This window comes from Acomys minous (genome assembly GCF_964271855.1).
Source record: "Acomys minous genome assembly, chromosome: 1".
Taxonomy (NCBI): Eukaryota; Metazoa; Chordata; class Mammalia; order Rodentia; family Muridae; genus Acomys; species Acomys minous.
The window spans coordinates 39,080,505-39,105,376 of NC_140483.1; the positions used below are offsets into that span (position 1 = coordinate 39,080,505).

At 44.1% G+C, this 24,872-nt stretch overlaps 1 pseudogene across 1 annotated transcript; it reads left to right on the forward strand.

Annotated features, from left to right (window-relative positions):
• The first annotated feature begins 610 nt into the window (after window positions 1-610).
• Window positions 611-1,500, forward strand: LOC311606360 (glyceraldehyde-3-phosphate dehydrogenase-like; annotated as a pseudogene). Its single transcript has one exon. The product of its transcript is annotated as a glyceraldehyde-3-phosphate dehydrogenase-like (transcript).
• The last annotated feature ends 23,372 nt before the right edge of the window (window positions 1,501-24,872 follow it).

Consider the following 24,872-nt stretch of genomic DNA (forward strand, 5'->3'; position numbering starts at 1 on the left):
GAGACAGATAGCAACGCAGAATCCAGAACCCTTGAGCAGAGAATCATTAGAGGGAAGAGAGAACAGAAATATTTTTACTGAGCACTTGAGAGACTGGGGCAAAAAGATTGCCCCAAGTTCAAGGCCAGCCTAGTATATATATTGAGACTGTCCTGAAGAAAATAACAAAAACTTTTTTAGAAATAGCCATCATGATCATCCTTTATAGAAAGTCTTTTTTTGTGGTTTGATCACCGTGATATGATTGCTTAGAAAGGGGGAGGGGAAGTAACCCAAATAACATCGGGCCAGGTTAACAATGTCAATGAGCCTCAACTCACTGACACGGATCATAATTACTTTCCTGCTACACCATAACCAAGACAACTTATAAAAAGAAAGCATTTAATTTGAAGCTCACAGTTCCAGAGGGATAAAGTTCATAAGCTGCGGGGCAAGGTATGAGCCTATGGGGGACCATTCTTACCCAAACCATCACAACATTTTTTTTTATTGTGGCTCTCTGCTCCTCCCTGTTCCAGAGACAGCAGCATCTTCTCAGCTTCTCAGCTTCTCATGCAGTGTCAGCCTCCTCCATTGACACGATGACTGAAGGTTGGAGTGATCGATATTTGGTCGTATTGGGCGCCTGGTTACCCAGGGATGGCTTCTTATCTGGCGAAGTGGAGATTGCTGCCATCAGTGACCCCTTCATTGATCTCAACTACATGGTCTACATGTTCCAATATGACTCCACCCATAGAAAGTCAACGGCTCAGTCAAGGCTGAGAACGGGAAGTTTGTCATCAATGGGAAGCCCATCACCATCTTCCAGGAGAGAGATCCGGCTAATATCAAATCTGCCCCTTCTGCCGATGCCCCCATGTTTGTGATGGGGGTGAGCCACAAGAAGTGTGACAGCTCACTCAGGATTGTCAGCAATGCTTTCTGCACCACCAACTGCTTAGCTCCCCCCCCACCCCCACCCCCGCGGCCAAGGTCATCCATGACAACTTTGGCATCAGGGAAGGACTCAGGACCCACCATCCATGCCATCACTGCTACCCAGAAGACTGTGGATGGCCCCTCTGGAAAACTGAGGCGTGATAGCCGTGGGGTTGGGCAGAACATCATCCCTGCATCCACTGGTGCTGCCAAGGCTGTGGGCAAAGCCATCCCAGAGCTGAACGGGAAGCTCACTGGCATGGCCTTCTGTGTTCCTACCCCAACGTGTCCATCATGGATCTGACATACCAACTGGAAAGACATGCCAAGTGTGATAGCATCAAAAAGGTTGTGAAGCAGGCATCTGAAGGCCAACTAAAGGACATCCTGGGCTACACTGAGGACCAGATTGTCTCCTACAAGTTTAACAGTGACTCCCACTCTTCCGCCTTTGATGTTGGGGCTAGCATCACTCTCAATGACAAGTTGGTATAGCTCATTTCCTGGTATGACAGTGAGTATGGCTACAGCAACAGGGTGGTAGAACTCATGGCCTACATGGCCTCCAAAGAGTAAGAAGCCCTGGACCACCCACCCCAGCAAGGACACTATAGCAATAGAGAGAGAGGCCTGCCGCTGCTGAGGAGTCCTTGTTCCAACTCACCCCCTGACACTGAGCATCTCTCCTCACAGTTTCCATCCTAGTCCCCCAGAATAACAGGAGGGGCCAGGGATCCCTACTCTCTTGAATACCATCAATAAAGTTCACTACTTCTACAAACCAACAAACCAACAAACCACAAATACATTCATAAATCTGACCTATAAACATTATAGGGAAATGGGACCTTCGAACAGGACTGTCTGCCCTTAGTCTTTCAGAAATAGATGTAACACTCTATATCCCAAATAAAAACTTGCTTAAAATAATTCTTGGGGCTGGAGAGATGGCTCGGAAGTTAAGAGCACTGCCTGCTCTTCCAACGGACCTGGGTTCAATCCCAGCACTTACATGGCAGCTCATAGTTGTCTGTAGCTCCAGTTCCAGAGAATCCAGAGAATCACACAGACATGTAAGCAAAATACTAATGTGCATAAAATAAAAATAAATTAGTTATTACAAAATAGTTCTCAATGTGGTATAGTGGTAAATTCCTTTAATGCCAGCACTCAGGAGGCAGGGGCAGGCAGATCTCACGGGGAAATGAGGAGATTAGGGACCAGTTAAGGATGAGATGAGGAGTGAGCAGCTGAGTTAGTCCAGCCTGGGCTACATGCCAAGTTCCAGGCCAGTCAGGGTTACACAGTGAGGATTTATCTCAAAACAAAAACAAGCCAAGCGTGGTGCTGCTTGCCTTTAAGAGGCAGAGGCAGATGGATCTCTGGGAGCTTAAGGTCAGCCTGGACTAGGTAGTGAGTTCTAGGACAACCATGGCTATATAGAGAAACCTTATCTCCAAAAAAAAAAAAAAATCCAGCAGCAACATCATCATTAATGGCTACCCCAACTACCTGCAGCAGTGACTGAAGTCTACAAGTTTCTTTCTGGTCTCAGATGCTCACTTCTCATCCTCCCAGCATCTCATCCTTACACTGGTCCTCAGTCTCCTCCCTCCCCATCCTCACTGTACTCCTTATCCTCCCAGCATCTTATCCATGACCTTTCCCCAGTCTCCTCCCTCTGCCCCCCACCCCCCACATCCTCACTGTATCCTTATCCTCCCAGCATCTCATCCTTACACTGGTCCTCAGTCTCCTCCCTCCCCATCCTCACTGTACTCCTTATCCTCCCAGCATCTTATCCATGACCTTTCCCCAGTCTCCTCCCTCTGCCCCCCACCCCCCACATCCTCACTGTATCCTTATCCTCCCAGCATCTCATCCTTGACTTGTCCCCCCCATCTCCTCCCTCTCCATCCTCACTGCACTCTCCACATCCAAGGCTGAGGATTGTATAGAACAAACTACCCTTTTTCCTGGTAAAGAAACAGCAATGCTTACCATCATTTTCCTGTTTCACAAAAATCAAAGCCAGAAAAAAAAATGCAATTTTAGGTGAGGACAGAGGAAAAAATTACTGTCTAAAAAGTCATTTCTGCATGATAAATGCATCTTTACAAAAGGCACTACACTTCAAAAGAGAGCAAAATTGATGCAAATGTGAAAGAAATAAAAGGGCATCTTAAGAGTAGAAATATAATATTGCTCCAAGTTTTCAAAATCAAAAGGAAAAAACTTACTTTTAATTTACATACATTGAGAAAAAAGGAAATCTGTTTCAGAGAATTAAACATGTGATATATGCTTACACTGCTCTAAGCCACTAGTAGCCAAGTATATAAAATATGTTACATACTGTAACTTAATTATTTATGAATTTTTTTCTCCAAACTCTCCAATTTCTGAGCTATTCACTCAATTTTTGCCTCTTCTAAAAGATATTTCACTTTGAAATTATTCGATCACTTCATTATTGATAAGCACTTACTTTATTCACAATATTAAATTATTGATAAATACATGTTTTATTACAATATAAATTTAGATATTTATATTGTTCAGAATGATTGATCTGAACCCAAAAAATGCTTTTTCTAGAATTTTCTTCTTTTACTTCCCTTTGTCTCCCCATCGGGCCTATATATTTCTATTTTAGAGTACCAGAAATTACTAATGTTTTTTAGAATGACTGTATCTAACTACGGACCATCATAGGAAAATAATTCATCATAACAGTGGCCTACATGCCATAAACTCGAAAGCTCTCTCACTAAACATCTTCTCTAGCATGCTGTACGGTCTTGAACCTCTCCCATGTAGGAAGATAACCCTTGGGGTAGAAGCTTCTGGTTTGCTGTTGAAACGAACCATGTCAGGGGTAGCATCTCATTTCCCTGCTCAGTCTTCCATTGGTTCCCTCTGGCTACCAAAAAGTTCTAAAGTTTACAAAGCTTACCCTGTCTGCCCAACATTTGTCCCTGTTGCCACCATTTGACAGCACCACGGCACTTCTGAGTTCTGAGCATGCCCAGTACATCCTTCCTGGTCCCAGGGCTCCATCTCTGCTTCATCACGTGGGCTTGCCAACAATGTCTAGCATTGCTTAGTAACACTTGGGATCTACCTTCGTTTATTGATTACACAGTGACATAATAAAGGGTTTCGTCTGGCTTGTTGTGTAAGAGTAAGTCTGTCGTGGCAAGTTAGACTAAGCCTGAGCAGTTCCAGCTGAGACAGCCGAAGTGTGAGTTGTCTGGTCTCAGAGACCTATCTCCTAGGTGATTCTAAATCTAGTTAAGATGACAATCAAGATTCACCATCATACATGGTTATAATTGTATATACACATAAATATGTGTGTATATATATATGTACACACCTACGTGCACGTATATTTATACTTTTAATTCTCTTGATTTTGTAAGAACTCCTCTGCTTTGAAATAACAGAGCCAACACTGGCTAGATGGCTCAGCAGGTAAAGCATGTGCCTCCAAGCCTAGTGATGTGAGTTTCATCCCTAGTACTCACATGGAGAAAGGAAAGAACAGACGTCTACAAGGTGTCCTCTGACCCTCACATACAGGCTATGACACATTTATGCATGCACAAGCACATGTGCCCATGCACAGACACACACACACACACACACACACACACACACACACACACACACATTCTAAAAAAGTATTAATGCATAAAAAAAGGTAAAGTAACAGCTTATTTTGTTCATTCATTTCACAAATGTTTAATCAGTGTCTGCTAGCGCTAGGGTCTAGGAGTTGGGATGTCATGGTGAAAACAGCAGGGAACAGCGAATCAGCTCATGTAATGGAAAAGCTAATTCCAGTTCTGGTTATAACGGGATCTAAGGATGTGGGAAATGACTCTCTCCCACCTCTCCTCTCAAAAGATGCTTCTCCTAACTGTATTTTTGTCGAGAACACTTTACTCCCTGTTTTGAAGAGTAAATGAAATGGCCACAGTTACCATGATGCTGCAGCAGTCAAGAGCTAAGGAAAGAAAGGTGGGAGTTTCCCCCTCCCCCCCCCCTCCAGAAAGGGCATTTTAGGTACTTGCTGAGGGTAAACTGAGGCAGGAATAGTGTGGACTACTCCATGTGTCTACCAGTCACATTCCCGTATGTTAAGCAGTTTCTAGTCCTCTTGAAGATGCTTCTAGGCACCACCACAACTTAGTGTCTTAAAACAAGGAAGGGCAGGGCAGCGGATGCGGCTCAGCTGGTGGAGGAAGAGCGCTTGATTAGGGACCTGAGTGTGAGCCCTAGAACTCACATGGGGGAAGGAGAACACCAACTCTGTAAGTTATCCCCTGAACTCCACATACATGCCATGACACACTGTGCGCATGCGCGTGCGAGCTCACAGAGGAGAGGGGAAGGAGGAGGGAGGAGAAAGGAGAGAGGGGGAGGGGTAGAGTTCAGTTAGTAGAATGTGTCCATGAAAGCCTGGAATTCCGGTGAAATCGGACTCTGCCAAGCTTCTCTATTACAGGTAAAAGAAGGATACGTTGGTTGAACCTTTAAAATAAAATAGCATAGCTCCATTAAAATAACAAAACATTAAACTAACGATTTATGAGCAACATTTATACACAGCTCAAAGGGTGCAGGATGGAGGAAATCATTAGTAAACTATGGATACTTAGTTACAAGTAAGCATCTGCCTCTGCTTCCACAACGGCTGGGACTCCTGCATGTCTTTCCCTTCCTCCTTCCCTCCCTCCCTCCCTCCCTCCCTTCCTTCCTTTCTTCCTTCCTTCCCATGTATATGGCCGTTGCCCTGCATGTGTGGCCATGCACCACATACCTGCCTGATGTCTAACGAGGCCAAGGGAGTTTCAGAGCCCCAGAGACTAGAGTTACAGACAAGTATCCACTCCACAAGAGTAGCAGTATTGGATTTTGTTTCCTTTGTCTTTGTTTTTGACAGGCTCTCGCTATGGAACTCTTGCTGCCCTAGAACTCACTATGTAGACCAAGCTCACAGAGATCTGCCTGCCTCCACCTCCCAAGTACTAGGACTAAGGGTGTGCGTCACCATGGCCAGCTCAAGTGAGCTTAACTCACTGAGCCTTCTCTCCAGCCTTGCTCTGGGTTCTTAACATCTGGGCCCAGCACTGCTGCCAGTGGCTTCTAAGCAGTCTGCTGTTTGCAATTTTGACTCAATTGCAGTAAGCAAGCTGTCCTTGGGAAGGAATTTCATTTCGGCCTGTGAAATGCTAATTCCAGAAAAATCCTTAGGTTCTTAAAACTTTTTGTTGTAAAGAAAACTGCTTTGGGATGTACTAAGCTGTTCTTTGCAGAAGGCTCACAAGCATCCTCTGGCAGCCCAGATGACCTACTTCTCCTTTGGGGTGGAGCTAAGTGTGTTCCCACAAATCCTGAGGTTTCTGTAAGATGCAACCCCCTCCCCTGTCCCATCATCTTCAGTCCACTTCCTCCTCCCCATGGGAGCTAGAAAGTAATGCATTTGCCGATAACAAAGCCTGAATGTGGCAGCTGTCCTCATGGTCCAGCCAACAGCAGTCTGTGCCTCCAACAACTGTAGCCTTGGCCTTTGACAAGGGCTTCCTGTATTTGAGGACCTCCCAGGGCCATGTATACCCATCAGCCCCTGGGACACCGAGTTGAATTACTCAACTGCAGCTTTCTCTCTTGTTCCAACCATCTTCATCCTGTTTCAGCAACTGATGATGCCAGGATGATGAGATAATAAAATGAAATACTTTTTTTTTTTTTTTTTACATTTTTAAAATTTGACTTTGATTTTGTGTGTAAATGCTTTGCCTACATGGATGTATGTTCATATGTGTGCCTGGTAAAGAGGCCAGAAGAGGGTGTCAGATCCTCTGGAGCTGGAGTTATAGGTGGCTGCGAGCCACGCAGTGTAAGTGCTGGGCCATCTGCAAAAGCAGCAAATGCTCTTACTTGCTGAGCCATCTCTCCAGCCCCAGAAGAAACAACTACTTTTTTTATTTTTGAGATAATAATGTAATTACAACATTTTCCCTTTCCCTTTATTCCTTCCAAGCCTCCCTATATATCTCTGGTTGCTTCCTTTCAAACTCATGGCCTATTTTGTTATATATACATAGACATATATATTTATAAATATGACCTGCTCAGTCTGGATAATTTACTCATGTGTATGTCTTCAGGGACGATCATTTGGTGCTGGATAGACAATGGGTATGCTCTTTCCTGAAGAAGACTGTTTTTCCCACTCTCAGTATTTCTTAGTCACTTAGGACCTTGAATTTAGTTTTTCCCTATTATTAGATGGAGTCTGAAAACAAAAGGGTAGTACTTAGAATAAGTTTCTTTTGCTTGTTCCCAACAGCATAATACTCATATCTGTTAATGGGAATCAATGGATATTTAAAATAACCAAACAAATGTTAACAAGACCATGTATTGTTTAGAAATAGAAAAACAGATGAATGCAGTGGCAGGCATATGCAGCCCCTGCTACTGGGGTGGTTGAAGCACACATCACAAGTTCCAGGTCAGCCTGAGTAATGTAGTAAGACTTTATCTCAAATTTTAAAACAAAACAAAACAAAAAACAACAGCAAAACCAATTAAGAGCTAAGGTTGACATACCTCAGAAGTAACATGCCTGTCCAGCGTGTCGGTTGCCTGTGGAAAACAGAAGTGGGTGAGGCAAGATATCTATACAGCTTTCTGCATGATGTCTAAGATGGTTATGTCTGCCTAGAGAGTCCAGACACTGACCTTTTGTGACTTAAGTCCTTCATGTGAGAACACCTTGGGGTGAAGGGGAGTGGTGTGGCTGAAAAGTTCTAACAGGATTCTCCCCTGCTCCTAGATCAGAGAGGGTGGGGGCCTCAGCCCAGGTCTACCCAGTATGTTCCCTGTCACTAGCAATGCTGACTGAGTATTGGCAAAAGTGGGAAGCTTCTATTTTTATTTAAAAGTCACATCCTTCTCCAAAGACAGCACTGTAAAATTGTTTCTCATTTGCATTTAGTAATGGCATTCTTCTTTAAATATGAATGGCTTTTAAATAACAACAAAGCACTATTTAAAAATATACTGCCCTTTCCCACCACCTATGTGACCGTGATGAAGGAATATTAGCATACCGATAAGTAACTTTTGTGCAGTGAAATTTTTACATAGATTTAATACCTTTTTCTGCTTTTGTTTAATGAATATTTAATTCAGAAGGCTATGAAATAATAGGTAATTATAGTGCTACAAGAACACATATTGACATGTAGTTTAAAAGGCTGGGAAAGGTACCTTGTGCTTGCAGTGAGTTTATAATTTAAACACAATGAGAAATTTTAAGGTTGCCAATCAAATACCCGTCAGAAGAAAGAAGGTAAGGAGAATCCTATTTCCTCAGGGCACATATGTCAGGGAGATACTAAAAATAGCACAGGCCAGGTTTGGCAGGTCTTGTTTAGGAAAAAATTCCAAATGCATCCTACATGAGCTGGTGAAGGAAAAATAAGTTCTCATTAGAAGACAAAGGTATCAAGCAAGGCTCAGGGTTGGGAAAGACAGGCGGGATGATGAGTGGGGGGGGGAGCAAAGAGCAGGGCCGGAGAAGCGTGAGCGCCCTGTCTTCCACCTTGTTCTCTCAGCATCTTTTCCATTATTTGCACTGTGTTGCAGGGTCTTCGCTCTGGGTCTTTTCTGGGTGCAGAAAACATTGATTCTAAGTAATGCAGACATAAGGATTATCCCCTCGGCACAATTCAAAAGAGAAATGACGGAGTCACGAAGTGCTTAGTGACTCATCGCGCGCGCACGGCTGTGGCAGCTTTTAAAGCACTCGCACCGCAACACACACCAAGAAGTAATTCGCTTTTCCTGGCAAAGAATTTAGCCAAATTTAAAAGAGAAATTTATAGCATCCAATAAGTTAAGGTTCTGCATCCCCACTCTACCTTGCAGAGGAAATCTTTAGGCCAGTAGGGTTCCGAGATTTTAACATGCTCAGGGATTTTCTGAGCCTGGTGTGGTGGCTCAGTCCCAGTATTTGAGAGGCTACAGCAGGAGAATTGCTGTGAGCTTGAAGTCAGACTGAGCTGCGTAGTGACTTTCAGGCCAATCAGGGCTACAGAGTGAGATTCTGTCTCAAAAGCAGCCAAAGGAGGGGGGTTGGCTAGGCCGGTGGCTTAGTGGGTAAAGCAGGAGGAACAGAATTCGTAGCCCTAAAACACATGTGTAAGCCAGGTGGACACGGCATGTAACCCCAGCACAGAAAGGGATGCCAGCAGTGAATCTGCCCAGAGCACACTAACTAACCAGGTTAGCCCTTCATGGCAAGCACTGGGCTCAGCAACAGATCCTGCCTCAGCACATAAGACTGAGAGGGTGGGGGAAGACACCAGATGCCAGCCCCAGGCCTCCATCTGCACATACACCAATGTGCACATGCTCGAATCTATATGCGCATCCACACACATACATCATAAACACAGACATAAACAAATAACAAAATGTAAAGTTAAAAAAAAAAGAACGTTAAACTCTTTTTTTTTTTTTAAGAAGTAGGAGGAGCTGGCCACAGTGGTACAGGTACACACCTGTAATCCCAGCACTCAGGGAGGCAGAGGCTGGCGGATCTCTGTGTATCTGAGGCCAGCCTGGTCTACAAAGCAAATCCAGGACAGCCAAAGCCTGACAGAGAAACCTATCCAAGGAAAAAACAAAATCACAAAACAAAAGGAGGAGGAGGAGGAGGCTATGTAGAGTGATTGTCAAGCGGGGTAGAGGGGGGCAGTGACTAAAAGCTGTATGTTTTCGGTTTTAGATTTTTTTTTTTTGTCCTAAATTGTGTATTGAGCATAGATTTTATTTATCTTATTCTTGTACTGCACGAGTTTGCCTGCCTGTACACATAAGCAGCATGTTCATGCCTGGTGCCCACAGAGGTCCAGAGAGGCCACTGGATGTCCTGGAGCTGGAGTCACAAACAGCGGTGAGAGCCACCACTGTGAGTGCTGGGAACCAAACCTGGGTCCTCCGCAAGGCCAGCCAGTGCTCTTAACCGCTGACCTACCTCTCCAGCCCCTGAATGCTCAGTGTTTCGCTCCTAAAAACTGACAAATAAGTGTGTACTATAGTAGAATAAACAAACAAACAAAAAACAACTAATTGACTAGATGAAGCCTTTGGGGCGTTCGTTAAATAAAAACCTAGACGGCAGCCATGGGGGGTGGGGGTGGGGGGAAGAAACAAGACGCCTAGGATCCTCTTAAATACAAGCAGCAAGGAAGGAACCAAATGCCACCAGCGAATGAAGTGAACAGACTTCACAACATGGCGCTCAGTCAGCCAAATGCTGTGTACAAGCAAAGACACACAACGTCGAATGCACATGTTGTACAGCTCCCCATATCCATGGGTTCTGCATTTGTGGAACCAACCAATCACAGATCAAAAATATTTTTTTTAATTTCACCTATCCTGTGCACATACTTTTTTTTTTTTCCCCACTCACTAAGCTACTGTCTTTGCTAGGGTTTTACTTGCTGCGATGAGGCACCATGACCAAAGCGACTTGAGAAGGAGAAGGTTTGTTTGCATTATTCGTCTACATCACTGTTCATCGTCGAACGAAGTCAGGACAGAAACTCAAACAGGGCAGGAACTGATGCAGAAGTCACGGAGGAGTGCTGCTTACTAGCTCGCTCCTCATGGCTCACTCAACCTGCTTTCTTATAGAAGCCAGGACCACCTGCCCAGAGGTGGCCCCACCCACAATGGGCTGGGCCCTCCCCCATCAATCACTAATTAAGAAAATGCTCTACAGACTTGCCTACAGCCCAGTCTTTCTTTCTTTCTTTCTTTCTTTTTTTTTTTTTTTTGTTTGTTTGTTTGTTTTCTAGACAGGGTTTCTCTGTGTAGCCTTGGCTGTCCTGGACTCACTTTATAGACTAGGCTGGCCTCGAACTCACAGCAATCCACCTGCCTCTGCCTCCCGAGTGCTGGGATTAAAGGCGTGCGCCACCACGCCCGGAGACATTTTCTTGATTGGGGTTCTCGTCTCTCAGATGACTCTAGCCTGTGCCAACTTGACAACAAGACTTGGGATCTTCTGGTGCAACTGAGCTGTACTTTCACCAACAGCGTCTCCTGGATCCTCTTAATGATGCAAAGCCTCAACTTTTCTCCATGGCCCCCTCATTCCGGTAAAAACCAGTGCAGTTTGGGAGACTTACACTACCAAATTTGGCTGCCAGCGTGAGGTGCAACCTTGGTCGCCTCTGGAACATAGCTTCTGTGTGCTGGCTCGGAGGAAAAATTTCCCAGAAGATTTCATCCCAATGACCCTGGTTTCCTCTTAGTCACCGCCAATTTCTCAGCACCAGCTGACCAGCATCAATTGTCCCAGTAGATAAAGGTTTTACTTGAGTCTCTTGTTAATCACAGCTGATTTTTCAGCTCCAGCTGACCGGACACCATAAATTCTTTGAACAAATGGCTGGTAGAGTCTTTGCTTCCCTCTGAAATATCACAAGCCAGGCCCCTGTCCTCTCCGTACTGCTCTCAACATTATAGGTCAAACTCCTATGCAACAACAGCCCACTGAGCACTCAGCACTCTCAACAGCTCCTCTAACCCAAAGTTCCAAAATCCTTCCACAATCTTTCCCAAAACAACATGGTCAGGGCTGTCACAGCAATACCCCATAATCCTGGCACCAATTTTTGTCTTAGCTAGCACTTCAGTTGCTGTGATGAAACACCATGAACAAAGCAACTTTGGGAGGAAAGGATTTATTTGGCTTACACTTCTGCGTCACTGTTCATCCTCAAAGGAAGTCAAGACAGGAACTCAAGCAGGGCAGGGACCTAGAGGCAGTAACTGATGCAGAGGCCATGGAACGGTGCTGCTTACTGACTTTCTCATAGAACCCAGGACCACCCACCCAGAGTGGCCCCCACTCATAGCCAGCTGGGCCCTCTCCCATCAATCACTAATTGAGAAAATGCTTGGGCTGGAGAGATGGCTCAGAGGTTAAGAACACTGATTGCTATTCCAGAGGTCCTGAGTTCAATTCCCAGCAACCATATGGTGGCTCACAACTATCTATAATGTGACCTAACACCCTCTTCTGGCCTGCAGGTGTATGTGTGAGCAGAGCACTGTATACATTATATATATATGAAAATGCTCTACAGGGATTCCATGAGTTCAAGGCCAGCCTGGTCTGCAAAGCGAGTCTAAGACAGCCAAGGCTACACAGAATAACCCTGTCTCGAAAAACAAAAACAAAAAGACAAGAAAAGAAAGTGCTCTACAATGTTGTCTGTCCACAGTCCTATCTTATGGAGGCATTTTCTCAATTAGGGTTCCCTTCTCTTGGATGACTCTAGCCTGTGTCAACCGTGACATAAATTAGCCAGTATAGCAATAAAGTGCAACTGTTTACACAGCATTTCCAATATGTTCGGTATTATATGAAACCTAAAGGTGATTTAAAGTGTGGGAGACAAAGATGCATAGGTTTTATGAAAATGCTATGCCGTTTATGTAAGGAGCATCGGCACCTCAGGAGCTAAGGAGCCATGGAGGTGGAAGGTAGGCTGGAAGTCGGCAAACAAATCCTCAGAAGACACTAAGGAAATCTGTATTTTTTTTTTTTACTTAAATCTCAATATAAATTTGAAGCAAGATTATTTATTGCATATTTCAGATCTCAGGTGCAATGAGTAAGAAATTTTGCACTGTGCTCAATATTCTAGGAAATTAATTACCCAAGAGAATTCCTGGAGGGTTGCAGACATTACAAGGCTGCATTTTAATATACATCTGCTATTTCTCCTGCTAGCACTTGTTAGCTGACAAGGAACATCAAATATCAAACGCCAGGGCAGAACAAAGATAGCCCAGAAAAAAAAATGTAGGACTAGAATTTGGGTCTAGGCATGGGCTTGTGCCAAATCAGCACGTACTGCCTTAAAGTGACCTTACCCTATGTCAGACCCAGGGCTCCTGGGGGTGAGGAATTGCCTGGTTAATGGAGAAGCAAAGAAGATAGAGGTAAGGACAGTGTCAAGAATCAGCCAAAGTTCAAGATTAGAAAGAGATGAATGAAGGGGAACACAGGCAGGTCCGCTGCCAATGCCCATTTTCACTATCTGACAACACCGGGAATGTGTGAGCCACACTGGCAGTCTAGGGAAGACCCTGAAAGCCAATAGCGTCCCATTTCTATTCAGTACCATAAACAAAAGTAAAGAGGCAGCGCTTGATACCAATTTAGTTTTTTGACTTCAGGTTTGAGTTTACAAAATGGAAAGTGGTCACGATGCGATCTGAGCATCAGCGTTCATAGGTGGAAGCCGAGGAACTCAGGCATTGGATGGTTATGAGGCTAAATGCATGGAGCGTGGAAGCAGCAGCAGCAGCAGCAGCAGCAGACATGGCTTTACGAGAAAAAACGCCCTTGCTTAGTTACTCTTGTGTTACTGACACGAGGACTATGGAGAAGCACATCATCCTGATGGCAGGAGCATGTGGAAGGAGTTGTTCACCTCACAGCAGACAAGAATGGGGGGGGGGGAGGGTTGGGGGAGGAAGAGAAGGAATCAGGAGTCAGGCTGAACCTTCAAAAGCAGCCATGGCCTGCTTCCTCTAGCTAAGCCCCACGTAGTTATAGAAAATCTATGAAGAAGAAGAGCTTTTAGGTTGGTATAAAAAGGAGAACATTATAGATTGCTTTCCAATAAAATGGAGTGAATCCATACAGGCCCCATAGGGAATAAGATCATTACTAAACCAGGCAGTGGTGGCATACCCCTTTAATCCCAGCACTCAGGAGGCAGAGGCAGGCAGATATCCGTGAGTTCGAGGCCAGCCTGGTCTATAGAGTGAGTTCCAGGACAGCCATGGTTACAGAGAAACCCTCTGTTGAAAAACAAACAAACAAACAAAAAGATAATTCCTAACCATTCCTAACTAAAAGCCTCCGGTAAAGTCTTCTCTGACCATAGAACAAGCAAGATGCAGACTTCAGCTGGGGCCTGTCTAGAATTTAAGATGTTTTCTGATTCCCTCTTCCCTCACAATACATATTGTAGATGGCTGTGCAGACAGCTTCTACAATGCCCTCCAAAAACCCTGGCCTCCGTGGAATTTTTGTCTATGTTTTATTCAGCTTTCTGTTACTCTAACAAAGACCTGAGGGCTGGCCAGGTGACTCAGTGGGTTGTCTCACTAACCTTATGACCTGAGTCTGATGCCCAAAACCCACATAAAGGTAGGAAGAGAGAGGTGACTACACAGTGTTGTCCTCTGAGTTCCACATGCTCACCATCACACACATACTTGTTATAATACAAAAATTGTCCCCCAAACCAATATCTCAGTGAGATATTGATGGTTTATTAGAATGCCACACCCCAAGACTGGTCATTGCCAGGGACACAGTAAGTGTGACTTTGGTCTGCGTCTAAGGCAGGATTTTTTTTTTAAACCATAACCATGTAACAACTAGGTAACCGGATGGGAAGCAAGGAGGAGGACAGCATTACATCATTTTGACCAGTTAAACACAAGAAGAATTGATTTTGTTCTGAGAACAATGTCCAGGTGGCTAGACAAAGCATTTTAAGCTGATTGGCTAGGATTCAGGGCAGGGGAGTTCTTGGGGGCTTTCCAGCTCTCTGGGAATAAAGAACATAGCAGGATGTTGTCGTCTTAACTCTAATAAAACATACATTTGAATTTAACCCAAGCAGAACATGAATTTATCATCTATTGTTTTATTCTAAGCAGCAAGCATTGAGCCTTATTCATTTCAGGCACGTAGGGCCTGAAAACTTGAACTTAATTTCACCTTGTAATCAAAATGGAGACATGGGGTCAAAATGGTTTCTGATATGCTAAAGGCAACAGCAGGTGTTAACAGAGAAGCCATAGTTATGCTAGGAACTAAAGTAGGTCTCAATAGAGGGCCTATAGAGTTTAAGCGGGTTACAACACACTCACACAAACACAAATACACACACACACCACATACACAAAGTAATAACTTTTTTAAGGCTTGAGAAATCAACTTATAAACAAAAAAAGTTTAAATGACACATAGTTCTGAAGCTCTCAGATTGTTTTGGGTCTGTGATGAGACAACCTGGTTGAAACGAATGGAGAAACAAAACTGCTCACCTTGTGGCCAAGAGGCAAGAGAAGCCAAGCAAAGTTTGGGGTCCCTCAATCTCCTTCACAGTTGTGCCCTCTGACCTGAAGACCTACCATTTAGGCTCCAGCATCTAAACTTTCTACCACTTCCCTAACTGTGTCACAAGCAAGCTTTTACCCATGGACCTTTGGGAGATACTTAAGATACAAACTATAGCAGTGGCCTTGTGGAATCTCCTCTACTGTGGCGTTGGCTGAAGACACTGACTTGCTTCGAGCTCACAGAACACAAAGTGAATGAAGGCTTACGTCAAGTTCGAATCCTGCGGCCGACATCTTGCTCACTTAGCTCTCCCCTCTCCAGCTCTTTCTGCTTGCTCACTTTGACCAACCCAGCTTCCGTGTCATACCGTGTGCTGTAGATAAGCTCATGTGACTGATGATGGACCAAGGGAGGCAGAATACTTCCACTGTAATGCACTAAGTTACTTCCAAGCTTGTGGCTCAACCAACAGAAATGTATTCTCTCAGTTCTGGAAGCCAGTAAGTCAGAAATTCATTTCTCTGGGCCAAGATCAAGATGCTGACAATGCTGGGGCTGGAGAGATGGCTCAGTGGTTAAGGGCACTGACTGCTCTTCCTGAGGTCCAGAGTTCAATTCCCAGCAACCACATGGTGGCTCACAACCATCTATAATGTGATCTGATGCCCTCTTCATCCCTGAGGGTGTATATGAAGGCAGAGCACTGTACACATAATAATAAATAAATAAATAAATAAAGATTCTGCCAATGCTGTGGTTGCTCTGGAGGGAGGATATAGAATGTTCTTGCCTTTTTTAGTGTTCAAGTGGCCATCCATACAGTCATGGCTCCATCACTCCAGTCTCTCCTTTGTAGTCATGTCACCTACCTTCTGTGTCTAATTGCCCTCTGTCTCCCACATATGGCCAGTTCTGGCAGAGAAGAGCCCTCTCTGGTGGTTCAAAGTATCTCTTTATCTGAAAAAAAAACAAAAAACAAAACATTAGCACCAGCCTTAGGATGTGCTCAGTGGAAACATAACTGCCTAGTATCACAAAGGCGTGGGTCCTGTCTCCGGCACAACAAGCATTATCATCACCACCACCATTGTCGTCGTCGTCATCATCATCACCATCATCATCACCATCATCTCATTCTTATTAAAAAAAATCTCATACTTAATAACATTGTGGTACATGTATTTACCACAGCAAGAACCTTTTTAAAGCATCACCATTCAAGACGCCATTCCCACAGCACAGAGGTTAGGCTCTGCCATCATCATCGGAAGTCACTATCCAGGAGTCTGCTATGGCACCTGGACAACAGCTAGGAAGGTGCTAGAGTCTGTCCAGCAGCACTGAGAGCTTGGAAGCAGACCATCCCCCGGCCCATCCTTGAGCTGACTGCATCCAGCAGCATCCCCATCCAGCAGCATCCCCAGCTGCAGCATCCCCAGCTGCAGCACCACAGAATAACAGGAGGCAATACCGAGCTTCTTGACCCAGAAAACCTAAAGAGTATATATCATTTTTAAGCAACTAAGTGTTGGGAACGTTTGTTACACAGTAAAAGACAACTAACAGTTGCTTTGCTCAAGGGTCATACAAAGCTAATTCATTATGTTACATATACAAGCATGACAAGCTGAAAGTATTTAACTAATAGATGCACCCTGATAGGGTGACAGGAGTACAAGCTACAAAATTAGAAAAAGCCACACACTGGGCCTATTTGAGTGAGCGGCCTAACTTCTCTGTGCTCTGTTCCTACTTATGTTAGGCAGAGATAATAATACTTTTTCTGTTTTATTGTTGATAATATTGAATAAAAAGATACATGACTTAAGCGGGTGCAGTGGCCACATGCCTGCAATCCCAGTACTTGGGGAGGATAGCCAAGGCTCCTCTATCTCGAAAAACCAAAAGAAAAAAAGAAAGAAAGAAAGAAAGAAAGAAAGAAAAGAAAAGAAAAGAAACCAAAAACATGACTTAAAGTATGTGTTCAAGGCTTGGTGAGGTGAGGTGGCACACATCTTTAATCCCAGCACTCGGGAGGCAGAGGCAAGGGGATCTCTGAATTCGAAGTCAGTCTGGTCTATAGAGTGAGTTCCAGGACAGAGAAACCCTGTCTCAAAAAAAAAAAAATCTACTCAAGATTTGCTATGTATTCAATCTTCAATAGGGACCGTGTCAGGCATGGTCCAACTGTCTGTAACCCCGGCACTTGGGAAACTGAGGCAAGAAGAAGATCAGGAGCCCAAGGAACCAATTTGTCAAAAAACCAAACCAAAAAGAATTCCAGGCTGAGTGTGGTGGCACACTTATAATCCTACTGCTCAGAAGGCTGAGGCAGGAGGACTTCAAGTTCAAGGCCAGCCTGGGCTGTCTCACAAAAACAAAGGAAGAAGAGAACCAAGAAAGCCCACATAGTTCATATGGAGCATAAGAGCACACACATTTTAAAATAAAAGAGCATGAAATATATTTCAGACTTATCAGCGTAAGAGTTTTTAGTGAAATTGTGCCAAGCATGGTAGCACATACCTGGAATCCCCGGCATTTGGAACACAGAGGCAGGAGAATCACTGTAAATTGAGGGCTGGCCTGGTTAGGGGCCTTTTCTGCAGGCCGCTGAGACACATGCACGCATGCGCGCAAACACTGCGATGGGTAGCCTGTGCATTGGCTGTACCAACACAGATGGGCACACTTTTTGTCTTGTTTGGGTTTTGTTTTTTTCCCCAACGTGACACAAGCTAGAGTTCTCTGAGAAGAGAAAAACCACAGTGAGAAAATGCCTTCATAAGATTAGCCTGTAGGCAAGTTTATGGAGCATTTTCTTAATTAGTGATAGATGTGGGAGGATGGGGTCCATTATGAGTGGAGCCGCGCCTTTGCAGGTGGTTCTGAGTGGTATAAAGGAAAGTGAGCAGAGCCTGCCACTAAGCAGCATTTCTCTGTGGTCTCTGCATGGGTTCCTGCTTGAGTCCCTGCCCTGGCTCCCCTTGAAGATGCTCTGTAATGTGGAAATGCAAGGCAAACAAACCCTTTCCTCCTCAAGTTGCTTTTGGGCACTCTTTATCACAGCAAGAGAAAGCAAGCCAGGACTTAGGGCTCATAGTCCTGTAATTAAGGTATCAAGTCAGCAAACTGAAGGAATGAAGAAATCAAAACCAAATTGTTGTGAAACCTTTATTGATGGCGAGAGATGATATGACCACTTAATCTTAATAAGAGCAAAGGAATAAAGGGCCTTGAGACCGAGAAAGTGTCTGGAAAACAGCTCAGAGATTAATGACAGGTCCTTTGTTTGTGACAGAGCTGAGAGGCCAGGTCATGAGACAGTCAGGGGAGACAGTTTCAGAAACACTTTGTGGGTCATGAGGTTGAAGGTTAATGGTGAGGATACTGAACAAGGAGGGAGCTAGAGAACTAAATAAAAAAGGATTTTCCTCCCTCCTCCCCTCCCTCCCTCCCTCCTTCCCCCCCCCCCCCTCATTAGAGCTACCGACTTTATTCCAACACTTGATAAGCACTGATGGTCTCTCTTCATCCCGAAGTAAAGAATCTCACTGAATCATTCAGCTGACCCGCTGGCCTCTGAGGTGAATGATGAATACACAGCTCACGGTCAGAACCCATCTGGCTTCACCATCTCCGAATCCGCGTGCTACTCCTCATTTAGCGGGAGAACTGCTGCTTAATGTGTGTGAGAGAAAAAGAACATGAAAGATGGCTTTCCAAGGGACTCTGCAGAGTCTGGTAGCACTATTCAGTGTCTCACTAAGGACGACACTATGTGGGAGAGGAGCCGACCTTGAGTACAGAGGCAAAGGCACAGTGCGGCATCATAAACATTGCTTAGGATGCGTGAGGAGTTAGCTTTTCTTTTAAAAGAAGAGAATAGAAACCAAATTATCCCTTTCCAATAGTATTACTTATTTACTGGCTTTTTATTCGAAGATTTCTTGTTATCTTTATGTTTTCAGACCTTCGCCTCTTCCCCTAAGCCTAAAACTGCCATAGCCCTCATTTGTGTGTACAGTGGCTGTTTTCATTCCTTCTGACCTTGACCTCTGCCAGCCGGCCCCTCCCTCCCACCCAGCCAGCTGGCTGCCAATCCAGAGCCCTTGCAAGCCCCAGTTACCTGGCAACAGTGACAATCGTGTTAACAGGATAAAGCAGCAGTGGAAAGTAGCTGCCTCTTCCTGAACGTGAGTGAGGAAAGGAAAGGCTGACAATGGCTCTTTTTATCAATGGCTTTACACACACACACACACACACACACACACACACATACACTCCCTGTCCGAGTCCAGCTCTCAGTGTCTAAGATTGCCTAGTAAAAATAGCCTCCAGTTGGAGGATTAGTAACAGACCCAAAGATTCACGTGGAATCGGGTATTTGGGGAGAATCTCCATCATTCTTCCCTTAGCTCTGATGTTGAAAGTTCAAGAGTTTCTTGAGGTCTTCTTGGTTTTATTTGTTTGTTTTGTTGTTGTTTGAGACAACATGTCTCAGGCAACCCAGGCCAGCTTTGCTATGGAACCAAAGATAGATGACTCCTTGATCCTCCTGCCTCTGTCTTCTAATGCTGTGGCCCACCATGCCTGCCTAAGCAGATTAGGAGAAAGTCATTTTGTTTGGTTTTATGCAATGCTGGGGATTGCACTCTGCATATGTAAGTGCTCTACAACTGAGCCAGATCCCCAGCCTTTACCCTCAAAAGTCACGTGACCCTAGTTTAGGTCTGTGTATGTGCTCTGATCCCATCCACTGATGTATTTTGACTATGCAACTGCTGTACCATAATGGAATCCTAAATGTTATGTACCGAGAATTGCCTCGTATCTTGCCTCCCTAACCACTAATGGACAATGGGTACCACAAGGGAAGATAGTTAATAGTGACTAATAGCCTAAGCTCTGCAGTGAGCACTCTACAAACACGTCTGACATTCAGAACTGCCCTAATGACCTCAGTAAGAGCATTATCTCCATTGTTCAGATGAGGAAAGCTGAGGCTTAGAATGAGTGACCATGGTCATGTATCTATTAAAAATGGGGCCAGGATTTGACCTGATGTTTTAACTCCTTCTGTACATAGCTAAAGGTAAGAGGTGGTGTGGAGCTAAGAGCGAGGCTGGATGAGAAGGCAAAGATGGAAATCCCCAAACTCCGAGAACGAAAGGATAAAAACCAATTCTCCGAACATCATCTAATTAATATTCAAAAGTGGGGGATGCATACTAAGACAGCCTCAGCCCTTTCCTTTAGCATCCACTGGAATTTATGTAAACACCACAGGTTACCACTGATGATTCTACCTCCTGTTTGTTCGGGGATCAAAAGAGAGAAGCAACATGATTATGAATCGCATGGGTCCTGGGAGACGTTAATTAAATAAGCATACTTTGAGCCTCTATCTTACACAAAGTTCCGTCTTAACATTTAAGGAAATAAGATTACTAAGCTCAAGCCAGGTCCTGCCATGGATCAGGAGCAAGGGTGATTGCAGGTTCTTTTTTGTCTGTCTCTTCTCTCTAGACTAAAAGACTAACAGCCGCCTTCCTGTGCTTGCTGAGGGCATCAACAGAGAGTGGCTGTTGGAAAGGACTTCTTAAATCATACGTAATACACAGTTAGTGGGTGATGACTACAAGACAGAACCCCTTGGATAACTCATAGATATGACTGGTGATATGATCTCTGCCAACCTCTTCAACCTCATCCCCCATTAGCTCTCAGTCACTTTTCTTGCCTGAGTAGTCTAAATTCTCCTAACTCAGAGCCCTTTGCAGAAGCTCAAATGGACTTACCCCAGTTATCTGCATTTCACTCAGCTCTTTAAAGTTATTAATGTTTGAGATGATGATTATGTCAGTTATGTTAACCTGATTACTAGACCTTGTTTCATAAGGTCTTGAACTATCTACTAACCCATCTAATAGACAGAAATAGCCTCACAAAGACACGGTAAAAAATTATTTATTCATGGCGTGCTTTTGTTTGTTTGTGGCTTTTGACAGGAGTCTTTTGCTCTATCAACAGAGAAAAGGAGGAATTGGCAGAACAAACAAAAAATCATGAAATGAACTCTCTGAAGGGCCTATTTACTTACCCAGGGGAGTCAACTGTTTTCAGATGCTCTGAATTAACATCATTTAAACTCTAATCTAACTGTGGAGCAGTGGGTCCACAAATCATTATTTATTAAAGCAACTCTTGATCGGGCAGTTCTGATAGACGACGGGTCCATGCACCCATAGTCTTGAAAGTGATAAAAAAAAAAATATTTTTTTAAATTATTTTCCACCAACCAAGCTAGCTTTACTTTCAATTACTTAAAATTCATTAGATTTTCCCGTACAGATAGGTTCTGCTTCATCAAATATTACTAAGTTTTCTGCCATGTTTAATCGATATCAATGTACCAATAAAACCACAGTCTACGTTCTCAGGACAGGGATGGACCTCTTGCTTGCTGGATGTGGCAGGTCTCCTGTACTGCAAGCTCTGCAGCACACAGCTTCCCCGGCTTGGTTGTACTCTATTATTCCAGACCGTTCCATTGCCAATGAGTTCCCTCCATCACCTCAAACAATGTGAAACTCAATTATTATTCCCTGTGATAAACTCACATGCAAATCCCTGTCCCCCTACCCTGACCCTGTAGCCCTCGTTCTGCCCTCTAGTGTGGGAGAGGGGAAGGCTACCACTACCTGCAGAAGGTAAGCAAGCTCCGCAAATGACTAAAATGGTTCTCCTGCCTATAAATTCTTCCCTGAAGCTAAACAACTCTCAATGCCTTCCAGACCCTCCTCTCCTCGGCACTACCACATGGCTGTCACACCCATTTCCACCTTTGGGCTCATCTGCCTGTTATTGCTGTTCCTCGGTATAATTGTATAATGTGCTCATTTAACTGTGAGCCTTCCCAATGTGTTGCAGGGAATACGTATATCCTGTTAATTGCTAAATTAATCCTGTTAATTGCTAAAATAAATTTAAACTATATACACACACACACACACACACACATATGTGTTGGGAACTATAAATGAAATCTTCCCTAATTAGGGGGTCTGCAGCTTGCTCATATTTGTGGTCAAAGGCTGCTCTACGTGAAAATGAACAGCCCTATTCAAGCAAAGGACAATTCAAACAAAGGAGCTGCAGTTCCTATCTTTAGCACATTCATTCAAACAAAGATATCATGAATGGAACCAGGAGAACCACAGCAATTTAGGCAGCTGTAAAAACAAAAATAACAATGCCAGGCTACTTTCATCCCAGTTGGTGCTTCCCCAAGATGAAAAAGTGAATTTCAGCATTCTTCCCATTGAAAGAGTCTACGGAGAGGATGCTCTGTGCTGCCACGGTCCCTCCAGATCTTCACCAGGGCTGTAACTAGTACAAGTAGAAAACTCACAGTCTGCTGTAGTCAAAGCCTCTGCGCCCTGGGGACCCGTGGCCACAGCAAGTGTACGGACTAGTTCGCGTCCAACCTAAGTAAGAGACAGCTCTGTCCCAAGAGTGGAACAAGCAAGAAGCATCAAGCAGGTCCTTTCTGGCAGGGAAGAGAAGCAGTCACGGTCTGAGAGTTAACCCACATCGTATGCCCACCGCTTTCCTGTACATAGCTTTGAGGAAGTTATATAAGCATTAGGCTCTGAGTAGGTTGGCAGCTATATGTCACGGCACATGCAGCGATCAGAAGACAGCTTGCAGGAAGCTTCTCTCCTTCTATTATGTGGATCCTGGAGACCCAAGTCAAGTCCTCATGCTTGGTGGCAGTCACCTTTACCCACTGAGCCATCTCAACTGCCCTGTACTCACCAATGTCCTTATCTGTTATTTGTTTGTTAATCATTACTAACTAAATTGGTGAATACGTAATTAGAACAAATACTATAGGACGGGGCTGTTGTAGATGTTGTGTTTTTTGTTTTTGAGACAGGGTTTATCTATGTAGCCCTAGCTGACTTTGAACTCACTATGTAGAACAGGCCAGTCTTGAACTCACAGAGAGCCACCTAGCTCTGCCTCCCAATTGCTGGGATTAAAGGCATGTACCACCACATCTTACTCAACTATAGGATCTGTTTAAGGACTTTTCCTTTGAGCAGGAGCTAAATGAACTAGCTATTACAACTGACAGGCCCTCCTTCCTGGACAACAAAAAAGACACAATGTCTTCATTACTGTTCTATTGCTGTGACGAGACACCAAGACAAAGGCAGCTCTTATGAAAAAAACAATTGGGGGCCGGCTTTCAGTCTCAGAGGTTTAGTTCATTATTGTCATGGGGCATGGTGGCATGCAGTGGGCATGCTGCTGGAACAGTAGCTGAATCCTATATCCTGATCTGCAACCTTAGAAAAATAAACAATGTGCTTGCCATGGGCTTTTGAAACCTCAAAGCCCAGCCACAATGACACACTTCCTCCACCAAGGCCACACCTCCTAATCCTTCTAATTCTTTCAAATAGTGTCACTCCCTGGTGACTAATCATTCAGATATCTGAGCCTAGTGGAGCCAGTCTTATCTTTATCTAAACCACCATAGCACACATGGCGACAGTTCCCACAGCAGATTTTGTTCCCAGGCTCTTTATGGAGCAGTACCTGTACTCTGTCGTTGCAACCGTCCCTGGCAGCTGCCACTACAACACTATCTATCCATCTTTACACCAAGTAAAGGTCAGATCTCTAATTTTATCATTTTTGTAGCCAGGGCAGACATAGATTTATTAATGAAAAGTGATATCAGCAGCACAGTTTAATCATTCAAAAAAAATCATCATTTTTACAGCAAAAGACAAAGGAATAAAATTAGTCAATTGGTTGCTTTTGAAAATATTTTTATGATCCTCTTGCCCCAGCCTCTTCAGCAGAGCCTACCAGTGTGTGCCACTTCAACCAGCTCAAAAAAAAAAAAAAATCACCAATGCACATTGTCTTACTAGAGTGAGCCATACAAAATCAGAAAAATACCCTAATAACAAGTGCCTTGCTTATGGCACTATGATGTTTCCTGGGTTTTATATAATACAATGACTGCCATTTCTCAGCACATATAAATCCCATCTCTTTATTAAGAGACCCAGGCCATGAGCTGGAGAGTGCAAACTTGAATTCTGACTTGAGTTTGGTCCCTGGTTCCTATGGTGGAAGAAGAGAAGCAACTCCTAAAAGTCATCCTCTGACCTCCCCATGCACACTATAGCATGCACACACCCATACTCACACGTATACATCACATACATGGACATATACACACAATACTTCTAATAATAATACTTTTTTAATTTTAAAAATATTTAACAGCACAGTCAGAAGTCCCTGTATTTGTGCTCTGTAGACCTCAAAATATAATTAGACTATGACTAGAAAGATGGGAAATATATATATATATATGCAATGGTTTCTACATCTGTGGCCTTTTGAGTCCCTCAAAAGTGGCCTAGACAAAACAAACAACCTCATTATTACCCACATGACCCACACACTACAGGTGTTATTCACAGAAAATCAGTGAGAGATCAATAATATATTGCACACCTGGGTAGCCTCTGTTGCATGACAAAACTTTTCCTGGAGAGATGCTACATACACGTCTGCTCACCCCAGCTAGGGAGCCACGACAGAACGAAGTACAGGCACCATCAAAGTACAACTTGGTGAGCCACTGGTTTTATTGGGGTTACTTATAGAAATCTAGGTGAGGGGTTACTTACAGGAGCAGAAAGGACTCTAAGACAGCTGTATCACCAAA